We start from the raw sequence: 15,874 nt of genomic DNA, 5'->3' as shown, positions 1-15,874 counted from the left end.
TGTAACAAAAAGAAATTAAAATTGCATAAAAACTAGAGCATGCACCAAAAAAACGGATTTCATATTTGGAATCAGCGATGCAGAAATATATAGAAACAGTTCTAAAACCTCATGCTACAGAAAATAATTCCCCAGTGTAATCCAATTGAAAAATGGGCAGAGGACATGAAAAGATACTTCTCCAAAGACATACAAATATGGTCAACAGACATGAAAAAATGTTTAATATCACTAATTGTCAAGAAAATGCAATGATATCACCTCACACCAGTCAGAATGGCTATTACCAACTGGCAGGTAGCTCAGTTGGTGAGAGCATTGTCCTGACACTCCAAGGATGTGGGTTTGCTCCCCAGTCAGGGCACATAAAAAATCAACCAATGAGTGCTTAAATATGTGGAACAACACATTGATCTCTCCCTCTCCCCCTCTCTCCCCCCATCTGCCTCTCTAAAAAGTTCATGTGTGCTGGCGAGGATGTGGAGAAAAGGGAACTGTTGTGCACTGCTGGTGGGAATGCAGACTGCTGCAGCCCTTAGGAGAACAGTATGCCTCATAAACTAAAAATAGATTTATTTTTAGGTAGGTCCCAGCGATTATACTTCTGGGTATTTATCTGAAAAAAATGAAAATACTAATTCAAAAAATACGTGCACCCCTATGTTCACTGCAGCATTATTTACAATTGTCAAGATATGAAAGCAATCTAGGTGTCCACTGACAGATGAATGAATGAATGAATGAATGAATGATGTGGTACACATAATGGAATATTACACAGCAGTAAAAGGTGAAATCTTGCCATTTGCAACACCACAGATAGACCTAGAGCAGCGATTTTCAACTGGTGTGCACCCTGGTGTTCTGCAAGAATTTTAAAGTCTGCAATACCTGACTACTTAGTCAAGGGCATGACCTCGTTTCCCTTAGACTGTCAAATAAAATAAATGAAAACAACCAGCACAATAATAGCCCTCTAATGTGCATGAATCAAAATTATTTCTTTTGTCAGATCAGCAAAAAAAATATTTTTGGTGTGCCGCAAAATTTTTTAAAAATTAGTTAACATGTGCCATGAGATGAAAAAGGTTGAAAATCGCTGACCTAACCTGACCAGGCATTGGCACAGTGGATAGAGCATTGACCTGGGATGCTGAGGACCCAGGTTCAAAATCCCGAGGCCACCAGCTTGAGCATCGGATCATAGACATGATGCCATGCTTACCGGCTTGAGCCCAAAGGATGCAGGCTTGAAGCCCAAGGTCTGCTGGCTTGAGCAAGGGGTCACCAGCTCAGCTGGAGTCCTTCCTTCTCCCTGCTCCTGTCAAGGCACATATGAGAAAGCAATCAATGAACAACTACGGAGCTGCAACTATAAGCTGATGCCTCTCATCTCCCTTCCTGTGTGTTCCTCCTCTCTGTATCTGTCTCTCCCGTTGAAAAAGAAAAAAGAAAAAGATCACTGATTTGGTTATTATGCTAAGTGAAATAAGTCAGACAGAGGACAAATACTATATGGTCTCACTTATATGTGGACCCTAAGGAAACACAACAAGCAAAACCAGACTCAGAAACAGAGACCTAAGGGTCCGTTGCCAGAGAGGAGAGGGTGGGGAGATAGAGGGTAAAGGGGAGGGGAATATAGTCTAATGTTGTGATAAATTTGCATGCTGACAGACAATTACTAGAATTAGTGGAGTGATCACATTGTAACATAAAAATGTCAACTCACTATACTGTCTACTTAAAAATAACTAATATAATATTGTATACCAACTCTGCTTAAATTTTTAAAAATCACTTAACCATTTTAAATTATGCTAGAGAACAATTAGTAAAACTGGATTGCGAGTGGGAATTAGGAAGGTTTTATAAAACAGAACTTGAGAAGCCCTGAGAATCTGCCATCACTGGACACTTAATGACAAACCACAGTCGCGGGGGTGGGGGTCCTTGTCTGATGCTGCTTAACGTGATTTTCTGTAAAGTCATGAACAAGGTAAACTTTAAAGGTTAAATTCTCAGTATATAAAAAATAATTACAATAGGCCACAGCCTGAATTCCCTCAGGGTCCTCCTCCAAGTTGGAGAGTAGAGGGTTGAACAAAACTTGAGCATAGAAACTGGTGACTTGGCCTCTGAAAGCCTTGGCCCCAGCTGGATGCTTGTCACTTTCTCTGTACTGGGTCTAGTCAATACAGCCTGCCAGAAAGCAAAACAACAGCCATCTACCTTGTGCAAGGATGTCTGTTGCTATATTTCCTCACCTGGAACAAAAAAGAGAGGAGTTGGAATATATGGTATCATAAAATCTCTGTAGTAAAAATACTAGCAATCAAATATCTCCCTATTGCCTGACCAGGCGGTGGCGCAGTGGATAGAGCGTCGGACCGGGATGCGGAGGACCCAGGGTCAAGACCCCGAGGTCGCCAGCTTGAGCGCGGGCTCATCTGGTTTGAGCAAAAAGCTCACCAGCTTGGACCCAAGGTCGCTGGCTTGAGCAAGGGGTCACTCGGTCTGCTGAAGGCCCGTGGTCAAGGCACATATGAGAAAGCAATCAATGAACTAAGGTGTCGCAACGAAAAACTGATGATTGATGCTTCTCATCTCTCTCCATTCCTGTCTGTCTGTCCCTATCTATTCCTCTCTCTGACTCTGGGTCCCCTTAAAAAAAAAAATCTCCCTATTAAACATGATGTGTTAAAGAAATACACAGAACTTTAAAGACCACTGTCTTTCAAAATCATCATCTAGGGGGAGCTCTAAACATCTGTTACCATTGTTCAGAACAAATTTATAACACTGGCTTCAAATCTGTGCAGGACTAAATGAGCAAACTACACACTCTGCTCTATGGTAGTTTTTCTGAGGAGTTAAACAATACTGTCCATATAAATAACTCACCAGACTTGGTTCCAAACCAGAATAAATATTTGTCTCTATGAAATAATTCTAGTATCTTCCTAAATTGTTTTGTTTAGCTAACAATGGCAGGATCGCAGAATTAATCAAAATCTCCACTTATTTAAAAAGCAATGTTCATTATAGCCACATTTTTAAAGTTCTGATTATATGTTAAAAATTATTTTGATCTTAGTATGATTCAGTTTTCCTTCCTCAGAGCCAATACTTATCCTAAACTTGAAAACCTTATACCTCTATCCAGCCCGACTGAAACAAGTGGACTGAACCGTATTTACTACGGAGTAGAATTACTGTGTACCAAAATGTCACACAGAGGTGGATGGTTTGGCCTTCTTCTTCCTCTCGCCTCCATGCGACCGGAGCAGTAAATCAATCGTGGTCAGATCCATCCTTCATGCCCTCTGCTATTCTGTGTTCAAGCATTTGTTTTTGTTTGTTTTTTTTAATTTTTTATTTATTCATTTTAGAGAGGAGAGAGCGATAGAGAGAGAGAGAGAGAGAGAGAGAGAGAGAGAGAGAAGGGGGGAGGAGCTGGAAGCATCAACTCCCATATGTGCCTTGACCAGGCAAGCCCAGGGTTTTGAACCGGCGACCTCAGCATTTCCAGGTCGACGCTTTATCCACTGCGCCACCACAGGTCAGGCCCAATGTGTTCAAGCATTTGTGTGTGTGTACGTATATTTGTGTGTATGGGTACATATACATATATGCATGATCATTGTAAATGCACTGTGCTAAGGCACAGGAAGTTAGGGTAAACTCTGCACACCTACATTCTCTCTACTTTCTAAATAAGTGAGACATCCTGTTTAAAGCAAAACTTGCAAGTTCTTAAACCTTTAACTATTTGCTTCTCCGACCATTACTTCCTGAAGCCGCATCTCTTTTGCTTACTTCTTCTGCACTCCAGCCAGCCTCCCTTAGTTCCCTTTCTTCACCTTTCAGTGTGCAGGGAGCGCTCTCCTTTCAGCAGAGCCCTAGGGGCCTGGGGGCGGGCCAGATCCAGTCTCCTAAATTTTTACAGCTCTCTACAGGCATATTTACAAAGTGTTAGCTAAGAATACCAAAGAGCCACCAGACATTACATTTGTGTGCAATTCATTAAAAAATAATTTACATTCATTCCATGAGTAAGAACTATTTACTCCTCTGGTTCTCGTTTGAATGGATGTGGTAGGTTTGAGTCAACAAAGCTGTCTCTGGCCTTTCCCACCTCTTCACAGCATGAGCCACTCCGCAGGGGTAAGCCCTTATATAGAAGATCCAAGTGCACGAGTGGAGGAGAGCTGAAGCACAAATCTCCGTTTTATGTACCTCCAGGGATTCAATAAAAGCCACAGTGAACAAGCCAGCCCCTGAGAATTATTAACAGTGGTACTAGGGAAAACATTTTGAAACTGGGCCTCAAATTGCACTCCCTGTGCCAAACAATGCAGGCACAACATGAAATGAATGTAATTTTAATACATTTCAGCTTTAGGCTTCTCATTAGTGCCCTTATTCCAAGTGTAATGTGCAGAATGCACCACTAGAGGGCAACCATTCCTTTAGGGAAAATATACATATATACTGTAGGACAGTGATGGGCAATCTTTTGTGCTTGGTGTGTGTCAAAATTCACCAAAAAACCCGAGTATAACTCGGGTGATGTGTCACTTCGAGAAAAAAACCTGTAATTTTGCGATATTTATAGTTTAAATAACAAAAAGGTATAATTGTAATATATAACTGTATTTAACTTATCTGCTTAGTGACTTCTTTGTTCATCTGTCAGTCAGTTTCTTTTGTTGGTCTTGATATTATTTAACTTGTGTGGGGTGCCGTGAACTAAGATAAGTGAGGGAGAGAGGGAATTCTTTAATTAACCTGCCTATTAGTGATTTTTTTGTTGCTGAATCTCATTGGCTAAACCTTCAATTGAAGGTTGGTATTTTGTACACTTCAAACCCAAGCAAGTGCTACTAACTTCATCTGTCAATCTGTTTCTTCTGTTGGTTTTGATATTATTTAACACTGAGAATAAGGTCTCACAAAAGTACGTAGAGGGAAAAATTGTGAGTAAAGCCATTGCTATATTTTTCAGGGTGCTAAAAGTGTCTGGTAATCAGTTCCAGGCACTCCAAATTTCCTGTTCGTAGTGGCATTCCTCTTGATCCTCCAAGGGGCACCTTTCCAGATTCTCAAGCTTTGACCTCAAGTTGACAAACACCTGAGCCCAGATGCTGTCTTGAAATTCTGCAAGTTGCATCTTATGTAAATTAAGATGGCTGCCGCTATTTCTAATGGCGGGAAACGGCATCCATAGCACAGGCCCTCGCCTCTCCCAGACTCCCCCTCACTTATCTCAGTAATGATGGTCAATTAGAAATCCACGACACCCCAGAACAGTAGATTGGATGATGGTTGCTGTGGTTATGTGGTTGCTAGTAATGGCGATCACAGGGCCCCAGAGATGTGTCCCCTGCGGCATTCTGCTGCTCCCTGCTCCACCGGCTGGAAGCGAGGTCAAAGATCCCCTAACGGCCTAACCGGAAGTCCCAGAACTAGACACTCAGACACTCTGTACTGGAGTTCTGTTGTTCTGGCCTACAAAACTCCGGCACAGAGTGTCTACACTACAGCAAATGTTTTATCCTCGGCTACTGCACCTGGCCGTGCAGGAGCCGAGGATGAAACGTCCTTCTCGGCATGTGGCCCCATACTTCTCTGGTATGCAGCCTCATGCAGCAGTGTGTCATCAAAAATGGCTACGCATGTCAGTGCTGACATGCATGTCATAGGTTCACCATCACGGCCGTAGGAAATACACTTTAAAAAAAATTAATACATTAATTTAACCACAGCAGGATACCACTTCCCACCCAGGGGAAAGGCTATAGTCAGAAAGAAAGAAGTGTTGGAGAGAATGAGAGAAACCAGAAACCTTATAGTGTACTATCGGAATATAATATAGTATAGCCACTATGTTATAAGTTTGGAATTTTCTTTAAAAGCCTGTTACAACCCAGCAATTCCATTTGTATGACTCTACCCAAGATAAATGAAAACATGTTCTCATTAAAACGTGTTCCTGCCTGACCTGTGGTGGCGCAGTGGTTAAAGCGTCGGCCTGGAAATGCTGAGGTCGCCAGTTCGAAACCCTGGGCTTGCCTGGTCAAGGCACATATGGGAGTTGATGCTTCCAGCTCCTCCCCACCTTCTCTCTCTGTCCCTCTCTCCTCTGTCTCTCTCTGTCCCTTTCTCTCTCCTCTCTAAAATGAATAAATAAAATTAAAAAAAAAAAAAAAAAAAAAAAGCCACAGAACTTTAAAACAAAAACAAAAACAAAAAAAACGTGTTCCTGACCGTTCATGGTAGCATTAGACATAACAGCAAAAAATTGGAAAACAGCCCAAATTGGAAAATAGACCAACTGGTAATGAGTAAACAAAATGTGGTTTATGCAGAGAATGGAATACTATTTAGCAATAAAAATGCTACAGTATGGATGAAACGAACCTCAAAACGTTATGCTAAATGAAAGCAGGCAGATGCAAGAGACTATAGATAATGATTTCAGATAGGAAGTACCCAGAAGAGGCAGATATCTAGACAGAACATGGATGGCTGCCTGGGGTCAGGCAGGAGGGACAAGTGGAGACAGACAGTAACCAGGGCTCTGGAGGAAGTTGAAGGGATGATGACAATGTCCTAAGTCTGGATTTTCGTGATGTTGACACAGCTCTGTAACTAAATCATGAATTGTAAACACAGTAAGTGAATTTTATATAAATCATACCTTACAATAAAGATAACTTCCAGCGTTAGATTGAGTACTGAGAAGTGAAGTGAAACAATAGAAAACTACAGCGCCGTGTGGAATGTAACACAAATAGTCCTGAGCTCTGGTTTCCAGACAGGAAAAAAGATCATTGTTTGCAGACGAATAGGGGGAAATCAGGGGAATTTATGGTGAGGTAAGAATGTTATTACTTTTGGCTAAAGGCCAAACATTAAAAATCAAAAAAGTAAAATTGCAGAGTTTCAGGCAAACAATTATTTTCTGACTCTATATCAGTACATGGATGTCATATTTATGAAGGGATTTATAACACATCAGTGTGCTAAGGGATTGGTGTGTATAAAATAACTGATACTTCAGATATTCAGGGCAGAGATATGAAGTGATTGACAAATCTATGCTGAGTAATCTTATACTTCACGAATTATCCTTCTAAAAACTTGTGGTTTAAATTTACTCAATGCTTCAGGTATAAGAAATATATGGGACCATTCTGGTAAGTTCTACTAAGACACTGAACAAACACATTTTACAGAGGGGTCTTTTAGTACAGAGAAAGATAAATGAATATGAAGATAAAACTGCCCTTTTAAAAAGTCTCTAGAATAGTAGTGGCAACATTCTGTTCTGGGGGTTATGAAAGACAAGATATCATAAAGGGCTGTTCTATTACTATTATTTCTTGAATAAATTATAAACAACATACTCTTTAAAAGCTTTGCTGAAGTCTCAGGAAAACAAGGAAACCTCTAAAGCCAAGTTATATATAAGCTGGAACCCGAGCAGGTAAGTAAACAGAAGAACCAGGGTAGCTCAGAGGACAAATACCATTAAACGCAGGGATTGGATGACTGCATTGGACCCACAGTGAAGAGGAGTTCAACCTGAGCACCCTGAATTAGGCAGGAGAGCTAAGATATCGCAGGAGCAGTTTCTGGCGGGGAGAAGCAAATGCAAAACCTGTTACAGAGAACTTGCCCAATTTAGAACCTCTGAAGTCCCACAAGTTCAGCTAAGTGTGTATGAGTTTACAAAATAAAATCACTAAACTCAGGGAAGAACAGTACCAAAAGGAAAAATTAAGAGACAATATAAATTTAGACTCCAAAAGACAAGATACTGGATTTATCAGGCAAAGGATATAAAGTGTTATGAAAATGCCCCCAAAGTGAAAAAAGTACAAACAAAAAGAATTAAGAATACAAAACCATCAAAATGTTCAAGATTATCTAAAAGAAATATGAATTAGTCCTTTTGGAAATGAAAAAAAAAAGTAATTGAAATGTAAATTTCAATGATTTAACAGCAGATTACACAGCAATTAAGTGAAATTTAGTAAATAGAAAGATAAAGTGCCAGAAAAAAAGAGAACAGAAGTAATATTCAAAGAGTCCATGGCAGAAATTTTCAGAGCAGAAAACATCACAGATATAAGAATTACAATGTACAGAGCAGGACAAACACAGACACATCTAGATGGCCTTATAGTGAAACTACAGATCAGAAGAGATCTTAAAAGCAGCAGAGACAAGTCTGACCAGTGGTGGCACGGTGATGACCTGGGACGTCAGGTCCCAGTTTCGAAACCTCGAGGTTGCCAGCTTGAGCCAAAGGTCACTAGCTCTACTTGAGCTCCCCCCTTCCCCGTCAAGGCACATATCAGAAGCAATCAATGGACAACTACAGTGACATGACTACAAATTGATGCTTCTCATTTTTCTCCCTTTCTGTTTACTCCTCTCTCTCCCCCACCCTCTCTCCCTCCCTGAGCCTCTTGCTCACATGCTAAAAAAAACAACAAAAAACCAAACCAAAACAAAAAAAAACCCAGAGAGAAAAAAGCAAATCCCATAGATAGCAGCTGACATGAAATACAAAGGAAACCATGAAAGTTGAATAATAACTTCAAAATATTGATAGAACTCTAACTAGAACTGTATCAAGAATAACAGCTAAGTGCTGTGGTCTCAAAATTTGCTGAGAGTAAACTCTGAGCATTCTTACCACACACACAAAGATAACTATGAGGTGATGGATGAATTAACCTGATTGCAGTAATCATTTCACAAAGTATGCATATGTCAAATTATCACACTGTACACTTTATATACGTTTTGTCAATTATACTTTAATAAAGCTGAAAAAATTAAAAAAAACAAATAAAATGACAATAAAATAAGGACATTTTCAAATGTAAATGTAGAGAAACCATGTTTACCTCGAGACGAAAAAAGCACTTTATAAAATTCAACTTCCACAATAAAAATTTAGAAAACTAAAAATAGAAAATTCCTTGGCCTGATTAAAAGTATCAAAACCTAGGAATATTGTGGAGCTGTTAGTACCCCCTAAATTATAGATTAAATGTGACTCTTTAAAAAAAAATTTTTTTTAATTTATTTTTTACGGAGACAAAGTGAGTCAGAGAGAGGGATAGACAGGGACAGACAGACAGGAACGGAGAGAGATGAGAAGCATCAATCATTAGTTTTTCATTGCATGTTGCAACACCTTAGTTGTTCATTGATTGCTTTCTCATATGTGCCCTGACCGCGGGCCTTCAGTAGACCGAGCAACCCCTTGCTGGAGCCAGCGACCTTGGGCTCAAGCTGGCGGGCTTTTTTGCTCAAATCAGATGAGCCCGTGCTCAAGCTGGCGACCTCGGGGTCTTGAACCTGGGTCCTCTGCATCCCAGTCCGATGTTCTATCCACTGCGCCATCGCCTGGTCAGGCTAAATGTGACTCTTTAAAAAAAATTTTTTTTTAATATCCTGGAATTGCTTTTCCCCTAAAGAACTTAACAACTAATTCTAATATTAAACTAAAGAGTAAAAGACCAAGACAACTCCTTAAGAAAAAAAAGGGAAGACTTGTTCTTCTGGTATTAAGATCTTTAATCAAGTTATAGCAATTAAAATAATGTCACTTAGCCTTTCGTTACACAAATTGACCAGTGGAATACAACAGAAGGTCCCAAAATAGACGTTTACTTATATGGAAATTGGCCATCTAGATAAAGTCCCTGAGGAAAGGATGAATTAGTCACTAAACAGTAGAAATAAAATTGGTTATCTACATAAACTTTTCCTATCTCATATTTACACAAATCAATTCCAGGTGGACTAAAAGGCATATGACTTTCCTTTTGGGGGGGATCTTCATATTTTTTATTGAAGTATAACATACATACAGCTCAATGAGATGTCACAAAGTGAGCACACCTGTGTAACCAGCACCCACTGAAACAAAAAACTGCTTCTGTAAAAGCCCTTTTACTCATTCCTAACCACTGTTCCCTCTCCGCTCCCAAAGTTAACCACTCTCCTAACTGCTCCAATACGATGAATTCATTTTGCCTGTTTTATAAACTTTGTATAAATTGATTCAGTCATAATGTATTTTTGTTTCTGTGTTGTTTCACTCAATATTGAGTAAGTGAGATTCCTACATATTTGTGTAGCATTACTTTTTTTTCCTTTTCTTTTTAGTGAGAAGAGGGGTGGCAGAAAGACTGACTTCCGCACGCGCCCCGACCAGGATCTACCTGCAAGCCAACTAAGAGGCGATGCTCTGTCAATGGAGCCATTATCTTAGCGCCTGAGGCGGAGGCCACAGAGCTATCCTCAGCACCGAGGGCAACTCTCTCAAACAAATCACTGAGGAGCCATCACTGAGCCATCACTGCAGGAGGGGAGAGAGAGAAAGTGAGAGAGAGGGAGAAATAGAGAGAGAGAAGGAGGGGGAGAGGTGGAGAAGCAGATGGTCACTTCTCCTATGTGCCCGGACTGGGAATTGAGCCCAAAACATCCACATGCCAGGCTGATGCTCTACCACTGAGCCAACTGGCCACGGCCTGTGTAGCAATACTTTTGTTCCTCGTTGCATAGTATTTCATTGTGTGACCATACCACAGTGTAGTTAGCCATTTTTTTTTATATTGAGGAAAATTATAGTTGTATGACTGATGCATATGTGCATGCATTTCTATTGAGTATACACTGAGATAAGAATTGCTGGATCAGACACACCACTGCCCCCGACGCCACTAACATGCCCGAGTTTTTCTCTGTTTGTGCTCTCTCCCACATTCTTACGTCCAAACCAGCCTTCTCTGAACACTAACAGATGTGAAGATTTCTGCCCACCTTCCAAAGGCAACAATGAAGTCCTATTTGAGCTGAGGGGAATAAATCCTGATCAGCAGATGACAAGAACAACTGCTCCTTCCTACAGAGAAGCACACCAAAATGCACTGAAGTAAAAAGGTGACCTCCAAAGGGAACTTATTAAAGACACTCTGTTGTGGTATCCAGCAAAAAAAAAAAAGAATTGATGGATCATAGGTTCAATTTACAACTTTTTTTTTTTTTTTTACAGAGACAGAGTCAGAGAGAGGGACAGACAGATAGGAAAGGAGAGAGATGAGAAGCATCAATTCTTCATTGTGACACCTTAGTTGTTCATTGATTGCTTTCTTATAAGTGCCTTGATGGGGGGGCTACAATAGAGCAAGTGACCCCTTGCTCAAGCCAGCGACCTTGGGTTCAAGCCAGAGACCTTGAGGTCATGTCTCTGATCCCATGCTCAAGTCGGCAACCCCAAGCCTGGTGAGCCCACGCTCAAGCCGAATGAGCCTGCGCTCAAGCTGGCGACCTCACAGTTTCAAACCTGGGTCCTCTGCGTCCCAGTCCTATGCTCTATCCACTCTGCCATTGCCTGGCCAGGCTGACTTTCTGACTTTTAGAAAAGACAATAATAAATTTTTTAAGACACAAAAAGAACTATATTTGAATATGTTAAAATTAACCCCTTACCCCCCCAATCCCAAAAAGATAAACCACAAGCCAAAAACTGGACAAAGATATGTGAAATAAAAATAAATACAAATACTAGTATACTATTATGAAGAACTTAATACAAAATATAGGAGGAAAAAAGAAAATACAAAGAGAAAGATGGACAAAAGACATCAAGAAATATTTCACAGTAGAAACAGGAATGACCAATAATCATGTAAACATGTTCAATCAATGATGAGAAAAAAGCCACAATAAAATATCATTTTATACCTACCAGATTAGTACAAATTAGGTCTTAACAATAGCAAGTAAGTGATAAACCACATTATAAACCACACCATTTTGGAAAAACCGATATAATCAACTTCACTTCTATGCATACACTCTAAAAAAACCAACTCTCGCACATGTACAACGCAGGAGTTCAAAGCCGGATGTCAATTTGGTACCTGGATATTCCGAAAAAACCACCTGGAGGATCAGACACAGAGGACATAGCCATTTATTACTCACGTTACAGTGACAGTTGATGGCGGCTGGTGGGGCAAGCAAGAACCGCGTCCAAGCAGTTCTCTCCCTCCTTCTTACACACCGGAAAAGGGTGCCAAGAACAGCAGGAAACACTCCGGCCTGTGTATGGGAAAGTCTCACCTTCCCAACACACTCCATGGGAATTTCCTGGGACTGGGCTGTTTTTCCCTCCTCGTGGCTGCTGGCCAGCCAGCCACCTGGCATCTTGGGTGGGGGAAGGGTCACGTTCAGCATTAGCCCCATACCAAGAAACTATATGAAATGTGAATGTTTAGTTTAGCACTGTAAAAGCAAAAAATTAAAAAGTAAAACTATAAGTCCCGCCTGACCTGTGGTGGCGCAGTGGATAAAGCGTCGACCTGGAAATGCTAAGGTCTCCGGTTCAAAACCCTGGGCTTGCCTGGTCAAGGCACATATGGGAGTTGATGCTTCCAGCTCCTCCCCCTTCTCTCTCTCTGTTTCTCTCTCACCCTCTCTCTCTCTTCTGTAAAAAAAAATGAATAAATAAAATTAAAAAAAACAAAAACAAAAACAAAAAAAACTATAAGTTCCAGCCTCCCCTGTTCTACCCTACCCCCCAGCACCACCTCAGCTAGCACCGCGCCCACCTCCTTCCAGCCACCATCACCATCATCATCGACGGGGGCCTCATCAATCCTGATTATTCTCAGACATCGACAAGATCTTGGAGATGGCAGATAGGCTGTGCCGGGAGGGAGGTGGTGGCAAAGATGGTCAACAGAAGAGGGTAACATTGATGATGCGGTTACTGGTGGAATTGCCACCACTGAAGGCTCCAAGGACAAAGATACCTATAGCAATCATCACTGGCGTTGCTGCCAGGAGCCATCTGCAGGACAACAGCTTCACAAGAGAAGCTTACAAGAAGTACACGATGATTGTGTGAACTCAAGCACAGGGAAACCTGAACAGAGACCAGAAAGAGCACCACCTTCTATGACATGGGCTGCAGAACAGGCCTAGCACATCCTTGCTAATTTCACAACTGCCAGTTCTACACTGGTGAAAACATGAACCCAGGTGGCACGGCTGCTCTGCTGGGCTGCTGTGAGGATGCAGCGACCCATGTATGATTTTCTCTAAGGATAGTTTAGAAATGGGAAAATTTAACAAATCTGGCGACTGGGACCTATCCCCTTACCATCATAGTTTAACTGGCTGCTGCTTTTCATCCACATACCAGAACTAGGACAGTGGATCTGACATCATCTTGAGCTCTTCATTTATTTTGAGCTTGGAGCGGGGGCATTCTTGTAAAAACAAAACAAAAAACCCATGTATTTAAACTCCTTTGAGAGAATGCCAATTATTTTAATACTGTACATATTTAATTCCATCCCGCGGTGTTCCTGGGGAAGCTACAGCCTGGTTCTGTATCACTAGCATAAGGCTGTTTTCAGATAACTTGGACAGTGCAAACTGCTTCTGGGACTGGAACATAAAACAAGGATCGAAAGTCTTAATTCTGAGTTGAAGGGAGTGACCATGCTTACGGGACATTTGAAGTGGATTCCTTAGACATTTTATCACCTACAAACGGAAGTCGTTAGCAGAGAGAGATTACACAAAAGACTAAGAGACAAACAGTTGCGGAAAATATTACAAAAGTGAATCTGTTGAATGAAAAAATCAAATGAGCCTGACCAGGTGGTGGTGCAGTGGATAGAGTGTTGGACAGGGATGCGGAAGACCCCGGTTCAAGACCCAGACGACGCGAGCTTGATCACGGGTTCATCTGGCTTGAGCAAAAAGCTCACCAGCTTGGACCTAAGGTCGCTGGCTTGATCGAGCAAGGGGTTACTCGGTCTGCTGAGGGCCTGTGGTCAAGGCACATATGAGAAAGCAATCAATGAACAACTAAGGTGTCGCAATGAAAAACTAATGATTGATGCTTCTCATCTCTGTCCGTTCCTGCCTGTCTGTCCCTATCTATCCCTCTCTGACTCTCTGTCCCTGTTAAAAAAAAAAAAATCAAATGAGAAAACTACATACCAGTATATTTTGTATAAAGCTCACCAAGAAAAGTAAACAATATGTAGCTTAGGGATCTATCATCTATTCATCTATCTATCTATCTATCTATCTATCATCTATCTATCTATAATCATCAACAAAAGGAAAAAAGTAATGATAGATTCAGGGTACTTACTTCTCAAGGAGAAGGGTAGGTTAGAAATTGGAATTGAGAAGGAACACTAATATAGGGTCAATCCTACCAGAAATGTTCTAGTTCTTAATTTGGAGTGAGTACATAGGTGTTTTATTAGTATACTCGGTAACTCCCACATTGCATGTATTTTTCTACCTGTACCAAACATTACATACAGATATATAGCGACCAGTGGCTACCAGAGGCAGGTGTAGGGAGTGGGTAAATGGGTGAAGGAAGTCAAAGGTAAATCTTACAGCACTGTGACTATAGTTAATAATACCATATTACAGATTTGATTTGAAGTTGCTATAGACGGTAATGGACATTTTATAGACTTATTGCGGTGATCATTTCACAATATACACGTATTTCAGATAATTATGCTGTACAACTGAAACTAATGTCAATTACATCTCAACAGAATAAAAGGAAAGTGACAAAAATATAGTCATCAGAAGTACTTTTATACTACTAAAAAGTGACTGAATCATCTTCCCTTAAATGTATATATACTATCTGTGAAAACACAAGTATAGCTGGTTAGGTGGAACAGTGAACCTTTTCAGTCATAAAGAACTGGGCCCTGGCCAGGTAGCTCAGTTGGTTGGAGAATCAGCCCGAAGCCACAGGGTTGTCAGTTCGATTCCTGGTTGGGGCAGAAGCAGGAGTAGACTACTGAATGCATGAGTCAAGTGGAACAACAAATGGATATGTTTCTTCCTCTCTCCCATAAAATAAAAATTTAAGTTAAAAAACAAAACAAAACTGGTCAACCACTGATTAGTTGTAAATCGTAGACTGTTTAATTTTTTTGAATCTATTTTTTAACTGTAAAATGCAGAACTGTTGTAGAGATTAAAATGTAAAGTGATAACAGACTACACATTTAAAAATATACTTATTAATACTCCTCATGATTACTACTCAAATTTAAGAAATCCCTTATGTTTTAAAGTTTGTTCAGGTAGACTAAATTTAGCCTCAACTATTAAGATAATGAAAGAATGACTTAAAACATCAACAAAACCCATCAGAACTGTTGCATTCAAATAAAGTTTCCCCTCAGAGAAGCTACTTTCTTCACTGAAGTAGCTCTTGTTCAGGGTAATTTTAGTAATCTTCCACTAAAACTTTAAAAAAAATTTTTATTTTAGAGCAATGGGGATTGATAGTCATTGACTTGTTGTCCCACTTATTTATGCATCCATTGGTTGATTTTTTTTTTTTTTTTTGTATTTTTCTGAAGCTGGAAACGGGGAGAGATAGACTCCCGCATGTGTCCGACCGGGATCCACCCGGCACGCCCACCAGGGGCGATGCTCTGCCCACCAGGGGGCGATGCTCTGCCCCTCCGGGGCATCGCTCTGTTGCGACCAAAGCCACTCTAGTGCCTGGGGCAGAGGCCAAGGAGTCATCCCCAGCGCCCGGGCCATCTTTGCGCCAATGGAGCCTCGGCTGCGGGAGGGGAAGAGAGAGACAGAGAGGAAGGAGAGGGGGAGGGGTGGAGAAGCAGATGGGCGCTTCTCCTGTGTGGCCCTGGCCGGGAATCGAACCTGGGACTCCTACACGCCAGGCCGACGCTCTACCACTGAGCCAACCGGCCAGGGCCCATTGGTTGATTCTTGAATGTGCGCCACCTGAGGAATGAACCAGCAGCCCAGCCAC

The sequence above is a fragment of the Saccopteryx bilineata genome, chromosome 5, assembly GCF_036850765.1.
Source record: "Saccopteryx bilineata isolate mSacBil1 chromosome 5, mSacBil1_pri_phased_curated, whole genome shotgun sequence".
Taxonomy (NCBI): domain Eukaryota; kingdom Metazoa; phylum Chordata; class Mammalia; order Chiroptera; family Emballonuridae; genus Saccopteryx; species Saccopteryx bilineata.
This window is presented reverse-complemented; position numbering follows the sequence as displayed.